Source organism: Mobula birostris, chromosome 1 (genome assembly GCF_030028105.1).
Source record: "Mobula birostris isolate sMobBir1 chromosome 1, sMobBir1.hap1, whole genome shotgun sequence".
Taxonomy (NCBI): domain Eukaryota; kingdom Metazoa; phylum Chordata; class Chondrichthyes; order Myliobatiformes; family Myliobatidae; genus Mobula; species Mobula birostris.
The window spans coordinates 237,843,782-237,853,353 of record NC_092370.1 but is presented as its reverse complement, the minus strand read 5'-3'; the positions used below and the strand labels follow the sequence as shown (position 1 = coordinate 237,853,353).

At 39.7% G+C, this 9,572-nt stretch overlaps 1 protein-coding gene across 8 annotated transcripts in view; it reads left to right on the top strand.

Annotated features, from left to right (window-relative positions):
* The first annotated feature begins 2,352 nt into the window (after positions 1–2,352).
* rps6kl1 (ribosomal protein S6 kinase-like 1) overlaps positions 2,353–9,572 on the top strand; it is an 89,253-nt gene continuing 82,033 nt past the window's right edge. For 6 of the 8 annotated variants that reach the window (XR_011888049.1, XM_072274087.1, XM_072274074.1 and 3 more), the window contains exon 1: positions 2,353–2,410. The gene's annotated coding sequence lies outside the window, so the exon portion shown is untranslated. Of the gene's footprint in view, positions 2,411–2,454; positions 2,711–9,572 lie in introns of those variants that run through there. The other 2 variants (XM_072274106.1, XM_072274047.1) reach the window with 1 other exon arrangement.

The following is a 9,572-nucleotide window of genomic DNA, read 5'->3' as shown; positions in this document are numbered from 1 at the left end:
AGTTAATTCTCTTCAGTCTCTTGCAGTTTTGGGCACAGCAGTTGCCCATACCAAGCTGTGAAGCAGCTGCAGGGTGAATATGTTACAAATAAGAAATATGAAAACAGAATGTTGGAAGTACTGAGATCAGGTAGTATCTGTGGGAGGGTGACAGTGCAAATGATGATCTTTTATTGTAATCTCTCCTCATCTCCACTAATATTTCCAGAAACTGCAAATAAGAAGGGGAGAAGTAAGAGACTGCAGAATTTGGTCAGCTTCAGAATAGAAGGACTTTCTTGGTCTTTTCACTCAAACAGTTGGCAATATGTACTTTATGAAGTCCTTCAGTCAGTCACAAGAATTGCAAATCAGGGAGGTCAGGTAAAATTTTTATGGGTTGCAGCACATGTAGGGGTGAAGGGGAATGAGAGGGTGGATGAGTTGGCAAAGAGGGCTTTAAAGAAAGAAAATATAGAAATGCACATTAGTATCAGTAAAGCAGAGGTTAAGTGTGTAATCTGGGAAAAAATTAGATTAGATTAGATTCAACTTTATTGTCATTGTGCCGAGTACAGATACAAAGCCAATGAAATGCATTTAGCATCTGACCAGAATTGCAAAGAATAGTGTTATTTACAAAATAACTGCAAATGAAAAAGTGCTACAGCACACAAATATAAAAGTACTGAGACAGTACAATACGGATGCAATACTGCTTAGCGCTGTGATGAGAGGTTCAGCAGTGTCACAGCCTCAGGGAAGAAGCTCTTCCTGTGCCTGCTAGTGCGGGAGCGGAGGCTCCTGTACGCCTACTGGATGGGAGGAGAGTAAAAAGTCCATGGTTAGGGTGAGATGCATCCCTGATAATGCTTTTCACCCTGCCCAGGCAGCATTTATGGTAGATCTTCTCAATGGTGGGCAATTGGGTGCCGATAATCAACCAAATGTGGCAAGAAAGGTGGGACATGGAGGGGAAAGGGAGGCATTTATATCAAATACAAAAAAGTGTTGCAGCTACTAGGGGAGGTAGTGGATACAGAAGAGAGGAGACTATGTGGACTAGGTTAAGGCTGGGGCACTGTATGTTAAACAAAACATTGAAAATGATAGGGAAACACCAGACAGGATTGTGTGAGGAACATCAGGAAGAGGAGTCAGTAGAACTTGTAGTTCTGAGTTACAGGAAGTATGGTGTACAGAGAGAGATGATGATAATCAATCTAAGGGAATTGGGGGTGCAGGAATTCACATTAAAAGGGTTGCTGGGCATGGGTGAAAAAGCACAGGTCAGGTTATTTCTAGTTTTCTTAAGGGGTACAGGGTTTTTTTATAGGATATGATGAATAAGTAGGAATAGGGTACTAGGATGGCCAAAGATGGGAGGATAAAATGTAGGTTAGGGTATGTGTGTGTGTGTATGATTGGGAGCAGAAGGTGGCGGTAATGCACCATCAAGCTGGGTGCCAACCACCGTAAAACAAGAAGGAGAAGAAGGACTTACTTTCAAACAGAGGAATTTCTTTAGTCATAGATTGGTGAATCTGTGGAACTCGTTGCCACAGATGGCTGTGGAGGCCGTCATTGGGTGTATTTAAAACAGAGGTTGAGAGATTCTTGATTAGTAAGGATATCAAAGATTACGGGAAAGAATGCAGGAGAATGGGGTTTGAGAGGGATAATAAAGCAGCCATGATGGAAAGCCAGAGCAGGCTCAATGGGCTCAGTGGTCTAATTATGGACTTGTATCTTATGGTCTTATCAATGACCAAGGATGGTGTACTGGATGCAGAGGCTCATGCGTGTGAGATAAGCACCAGGGGTACTCTGTCTCTATTTTGTCTCGGACAGGTGGGGTGAGAGCATAAGTATGGGGCACAGAGAAGGAAGCCGCGCTCCTAAAAAAAAATGGAATTTCAGATGTCTTGGAACAGAAAAGCCGTATCAGGGCTGCAGTAGGACTTTGCGGACAAATCTAAAGCAGGCTTCATGGTGGGGAAAAAGAAGGAGCGGCGTACTGGAAAATACGGAAAATCGGGCGAACAGGAAAATCATATATTTTCTCTAGGGTCTGCTGTCATATTGCTGACTGATAATACTGTCGTCTATTAACGGAAACAAAACACTCGGGACTAGTGGGTAAATGTGCCTGCACACTACGGGGACTAAGATTTAGTTACTGGGTAAAAATAACGCTACCGCCGCTACTGCGGTGAGCGTTATCGGGGACGTTAGTGAAATAAATTCAACAAGCGCTGGAAGTCGCTGGCTCTTTAAGAAACCTACCAGTGCGGCCGATCAAAATGTCGGCTCCTCCCCTTGAGTCGGTTTACGACTTTCTTGGTAGGTATTGCATTTTTAAAAAATTCACAACGTTGCCGTAAATTGTAGAGGAGAAAATGTAGTGGCTCAGAGGTGGAAGCTGCGGAAGGTACTATAATTATGTGTTCAATATATGAAAAGAGGGAGGTGGGGAGGGGAGAAGGGAAAAGAAGTTACAGTAGTGGCAACGAGCGAAGGCGGCACAGTTGCTGATCGTCTTTCTTTGATACAATGTCTTCTGCTGTAACACGGCGATGGTGGGTGGTTGAGCCGAGGACCCGGCATTGCCGCTTAGCCTGAGGCCAGCTATGAGTGGGCTCAGCCGTCGGGGAATCAGGAGTAAGCAACCCGCATACAACGGCAAAAAAAATTACTTCTGAAAAGTCTTTGTCCACCTCCAAAATATCTAGTGAGTAGTAAATTCGCAGTAATTTTCAGTATGCTTAAGAGGCGGTGTATGTTTGTTATGTTAGATAAGTTACAGGTTGTTCGGCATAAATAAGCAACCCTGCAGCCTGCTATGCCTCCAATACCAAAACGCACTGCATAGATGTTAATTACATAATGGTTAATATTATTAATATGAGAACGATTCCAGTCTTTCTTCTCTTCAGTAGATAATTTAAATGACATGTAGCACCGCGATCTGTTATCATCACAGTTTTAAAGTGTGAATGAAGTATGTGATAAGTTGAGAGTAACTAACAGCTGTGGGTGCCACATTAAGATTTAGCAAATTAGCACCTCTAATATTGTGACAGTATCTAAGTTGCATGATTTAGTATAGGATTTTTTAACTGTATGTTGGCTTCAAGGAAATTGGCAGTTGAATTTATCTTGGGATGGATGTTGGTGCGTCGTGTAAGGTAATGTTATTTGGTGTGACGGTGATCATTTAAATTACAATTCGAATCAGTGAATTACAGAGTAGTTCTGAAGTCCAGCATAATTAGCATCTACAACAAAACTGTTTTTTTCTGTATTGGATGAGAACCCAGAGATTTTGGAATGAATAGATTTTCACATCTCAAAACAAAGGAGCTTGAGGGATTGACCTTATAGAGATCATAGGAGGTTGACCTTGTAGAGATTCCTGGAATCATATGGGCAGATATGGTGTGGATGGTCACAGTCGTTTTCTCAGGGTTGGTGAATCTGGGACTGAAGGGTGTGGGTTTAGAGTGATCTGAAAGAATTTGAGGGGGACGTTTGATGCAAGTTGTCCAAAGTTCCTCTATACCAAATTTTAGCCATCCAATAGTGCTCGCTCTTCTGAACTTTGCTGCTTCTCAGCCACCGTATTGGGAGAAAGATTATTTTAGAGCAGGGGTTTCCAACCTGGAGTCCACTGATCCCCTCAGTTAATGGTAGGTGTCCATGACATTAAAAAGGTTGGGAACCCCTGCTTTAGAGGCATATGAAACTAGGATAGATCAGCATGTACGTTTGGCTAAAACGCCTGTTTCTGTGCTGTAATTCAGAAAGGCAGTAGGGTGGCTGAAAAGCAGCAAAGCCCAGAAGAGTGAGCATGACTACATGGCTAAGATTTGGCAGAGAGGAACTTTGGACACAAGTTCACATCGTCTTGTGTGTCTGATAGAAGAGGATATGCCAGGTGAACTTGGATAAAATCCCAACACATGACTGTAATTATAAAGGAGTTTCCCTGATGCCTACTACATAAAGGTCATTAATTGGGTCTTACATGACCACCAATATCTCGTGACTGAAAAAGAATAACTCTTGATTTGTTATGTGGATTCCATTCAGCTGGATATTCAATGGATTAGATCTTCATTGCCTGACAACTCCAAGAATAAATCAAGAAACAGCATCAGCAATATACATTTTTTAATCTTCCCCTCTAACCTTCCCCTTTTCCCAAACGGGGAGAGGGGTTGAGGAGAATACTTATCAAATTTGGCTGCCCTCAGAAATTCATTCTCCATCCTAGTTCTGCAATTTGATCATTTGTAAGCCGTGATCAGTTTGGATTATTAAATCCAAACTAAACCCAGTTCTAGTGCAGAATGACATCAGGCAAGACATGACATAAGAATGACATCAGGCAAGACATATGTCAAATATCCCAATCTTTCCCTCTGAAGTTCTGTACCTCTCCAATGAGCTTTTGTTGGAGTGGAGTAGGTCAACAGAATAAACATGGGACAGTTAAACCCATATTGCCTCTCTTAAGCATTCAGTGTATCAGGCCATCATTTGTCCATCTGAAGAAAAAGTTGTTTGATGATCAAATGTGAAACAAAGCTCCGAGACCACAGGGTAAGAGACAAGGTAAATGGAACTGATGGGATCGCTTTGCTAAGAGTAGGCATGGATTCAGTGGGTTGAAAGGCATCCATGCTTAATAAGCAAGTCAACATTCCTGTAAATTTCTGAATCATGGGCTACTTACCTCAGATTTCTCAAGACTCTTGAAGGATACCAATGTTAGCTCCACTAACAACTCCAATGTTACACCAGTGTCAGCATCCTTTCCTGGGCCAACATACCCAGCACTGAGGCTCTGATTACACGTAATCACCTTTGAGCTGCAAGCCATGTCATTCACATGTCTGACACTAGACTGTCAAAGCAAGCATTTCTGAAGATAACCAGATGAACAGAGGTATGTTCTCAAAGCATCCTTGGAAAAAGTGTAATATTCTCACTGACGTGGGAATTCCTATCTAATATGTTCAGTGGAGAAGAAGCATTTGGAGTGGCCTTAAGCATCACAAAATCCCTTGGGAACATGTAAAAGCTCTGCATAAATGGTGAAGATGTTTCAGAATCTACAGTTGCACATTAGCCTCATCAGCTACAAAACTTACAAAGCCCAGATGGAAGCACAGGTTTATTATCACTGGCATGTGACGTCATCCTCGATCATGGGGACTTCTTTCAGAAATACAATTACTGGTAAATATTTCTTCACTTAAGAAGATTATGCCTCTGTCATTTACATCTTGCGACGCTACTATATTAAGAACATAACTAAAATCTAATGATCTGTTATATTAGTAGATACCCATTAAGAAACTAAAGGAAGGTGAGAATCATATACAAAGCAACAGACCGTACAATTGGGGAGTGATGCATGTGAGGGCTGAGATACTATCTTAACTATCTTACTATCCACTGTTGTATTTTAACTTTACTGTCTTATTTGCTGTGTAGTTGGATGGCATTAATAGTGATCTATTGACTATAACATACAATGTTCCAATTCTCACAGAGGACATAATGAATGTGGGTTTTTGCCTTTGCTTTTAATGTTGAAATGTTATCACATTGTGCATAGGGAGGAGGGACAAGAAAACTAATTTTGGTTTACAGTGTTTATGTTTTCCAAAGGAATTGAAATATAAATTCAGTTCAAAACTGTGAGGTAGTTTTCTGGACAATCAAAGGATATGTAGGTTCCATCGTAACTGAAGGAGTTGGGTTCAAACTGTTTATTTTACATTGGGTTGATAATGGAAATTTTTTTCACATATATAAAGGAAACTGAAAACTCTTAGGCATATATATCTACGGTACCTAAGACTTTTGCACAGTACTGTAGTAATTTTATGTATTGCACTGTACTGCTGCAAAAAAAAACAAATTTCATAGCATATGTGAGTGATGATAAATCTGATTCTTATTGTGGACTGAGGAGGAAGGGGTCAGGGAGAGAGGAATCACGGTTGCGAAAAGGGGAAGGGAGAGGGGAAGAAGCGGGAAGCACGAGAGACATTCTGTTATGATCAATAAACCAATTGTTTGGATTCAAATGACCTTGCCTGGTCAGAGCTGGGTGTGTCAACCTCGCTCCTGGCACTCTGCCACCTGTCCCTCACCTCACCCACAGCACTCTATCCTTGCCATTCCCAGCATCCTTTGCTCTTGCCAGATTTACAAACACATTCGGTGCTCAGTGTTGACAAATACACTACAGTGCAAAAGTCTTACACCTTCGCTATATATACAGTATGTGCCTAAGACTTTTGCACAGTACTGTTGTTTCAAATAGGTGGGGCAGGTATACAAACTTTTTGAACTGCATTGTGTGATTAGAAGGCCATTGGTGAAGGATGCAGGGATTACTTAGTACAATTTGAAATAATAACAATATTTGTCATTAAAATAGATAGTGGAGAGAGTGACAGGGAAAAAAAAGGTACAAGTCACTTTGGAGTGAAGTAGGAATCAGCAAAAGAAAGCTTCAGAATTTCTGAATGTTAGCTATAAAGCCTTGGTTTGAATAATTACTGCAGGAGGATGTTAAATTCTCATTGAGCTGGCCTGAATTATTGATTATGAGTCAATAATTATAGGGATAAAACATTGAAGAATAGGAGAATGCAAAAGAATAATAATGATGTTTAATCAAAGAGTATGTATTTTTGATCATGTTTGGGTGTGTATTTATGTCTGTTTGCTTGGTTCAGGCTTCCTTCTGTGTGTGCGCACAGAGTTGGATATGTTAGTAGGAAGATTTGGATGCTTGACAAGGATTTGAGTTTCCTATCTGATAACAATTATGTTGGAAATCTAAAACAATGCCAGAAGTCTTCTCTACATTGAAGAAGACAAATATAGATTGAGTTACTGCTTTACAAGACCTTTTGCAAAGGATTACCTTGAGCTTCCAGTTGTCCATCATTTTAATTCTCTGTCCAACCTGTCACTCTGACTTTGCTATCTTCCTTTCATGCATTTCTTCAAATATGTACAAGATAAACTCAAAGGACAACACTTGATCTTCTCTCTGAACATATTGCAGCTCTAGGACAAATATAAAATTTAACAATTTAAAGTAACTGCATTTTCTCTCTTCCTCAGATGTAGCTGTATCCTTCGGTTTCAATTTGTTGCCTTTCGCTTCCATCTCTAACTGTTTTTAAAGAAATTGTTCCTTTTACAGTCCACGGTTGCAACCGCAGTTACGGTTACAGTTCCCTCTTCTCTCCATTCCTCCCCTTCTCTCTGGCTTCTGTGAAAATTTTATGTAAATGCTAATCTGATTTTTCTAAATATAGTTTAACGAGACTTTGCTAACTTGTGCTAATGTGGTTCACTTTGCTTAAACAGAAGACTCTTGATTACTGAATTCAACTTCTTAGAATATTCCTGACCCTAATGTTACTAATTAACCTGTCTCAATGCAATACCTGAAAGAGAACATTCCTTGGTTACTCCTTCAACATATTGCCTTAGCAAATTCTGGCAAATTCATTTCATTGACTTGTCATCCATGTTATGTTTGCCAAGTCTTACTTTTTTCCCGATCTGTATAAAGTTTAAGGAATCCCAGGGCCATAAAAATAAAAATCATTCAATACTTATCTCTCTGTGGTATTGATTCACAGGGGCAAATATGATGAAAGATTGGCCTCAATGACATTACCTAATTGCTTTGGTTGTAATCTAAATCATTTAACATTGTATTGGGCCATGCCAGAGGAATGAGGAATGTTAATAGCGGATAATTGTGTATAATACTCTACTCCCTGAGAATTAAATTACATGTATAGTAGTCAGAAGTGTTAGAACAGAGAGTAGTGCAGCACACTAATGGCTCTTTGGCCCACGGTGTTATGCCAAACTTGTTCTATAAACAAAAGTAAGAGGGAGAAAAGGGAAAATATCATGGTGTTTGTTTGCTAAAAATAAAAGTATATAATCAACAGGCAGCTTATCAGCTGGGTTACTGGAAGTACTAAATCATCTGTTGAACAATTGTGCTGCATTTGTAGACATCTCTGGCAAACTACATAATTTGTATGACATTTTTCTTTCTCCATCCCAAACCTTAAAGGATATGAACTGAGGAACAGGCTAGATACATCCCAAAGATGAAGTTTTTTACAGAGAGGATGAGGCAACCGTGGCTGACAAGGGAAGTCAGACACTGCATAAAAACAAAAGAGAGGACATATGATATTGCAAAATTAGTGGGAATGTAGAGGATTGGGAAGCTTTTGAAAACCAACAGGCAATGAAAAAAGCCATAAATAGAGAATAAATGATGTATGAAGGTAAGCTGGCCAATATAAATATAAAAGAGGATACCAAATGTTTTTTTCAGATATATAAAAAGAGAAACGAGAGTGGATATTGGACTGCTGGAAAATTATGCTGGAGAGGCAGTAACAGGGAACAAAGAAATGGTGGATGAACTTAAGACAGGTGGAGGGGAACGAAGTGTTGAGGAAGCATGGAGTCTGCAGATGAACTTGGACAGATTGGGAGAATGGGCAAAGAAGTGGCAGATGGAATACAGTGTAGAGTAGTATATGGTCATGCACTTTGGTAGAAGCAATAAAGACTTAGACTATTTTCTAAACAAGGAGAAAGTTCAAAAATCAGAGGTGCGAAGGGACTTGAGAGTCCTTGTACAGAATCCCCTGAAGGTTACCTTTCAGGTTGAGTCGATGGTAAGGAAGGGAAATGCAATATTAGCATGCTTTTTGGGAGGACAAAAATATGAAAGCAAGGATGTAATGCTGAGGCATTATAAGGCCTTGGTCAGACCACACTTGGAGTATTGTGAACAGTTTTGGGCCACTTATTTAAAAAAATATATATGCTGGCATTGGAGAAGGTTTAAAGGAGGTTCATAACAATTATTGCATGAATGAAAGGGTTAACACGAGCATTTGATGGCTCTAGGCATGTACTCACTGGACCTTAGAAGAACGAGGGGTGATCTCATTGAAACCTATTGAATACAGTGGATTTAAGTTAATTGGACCATCAGACGCTAAACACTACACGATGCTTAGAGTGATCAGTTTTTAAATAGCATCAGTTGCTCGTGATTGTGTTCAAAAAAGACGTGATTAGCTGTTAACTAACTATAGTTGGTGAGAAATTAGCAGCAAGACAAATTGGAACTGTTTTGCTCAATGTGGTTTCAAGCATTCAGGCTTCAAGTTCCCAGAAATAGTTTGGAGGAAATGTGAAACAATTTTGTTACTTCAACAAGTTGGGAACTATGAAGAATTTGAAGGTATCGACAATTAACTTGAATGTTACAATGCAAATTTGAAAATTGTTGACTGCATTATATGAAGATAGCCTATTATGTGCATTAAGTGTCTGCAGTGATTTTATTCAATTACAGCCAATCAAACGAATACGGCAGCATACAATGGAGTGAATTTCCCTGTCGATAAATATTAGGAACTAATACACAGTTTTATAGTATTGTAGCAGTATTGGTAGTATGCTAATTTGTTCTATATATCATTTAAATACTATGAATTCCAGTTAATTGGGCC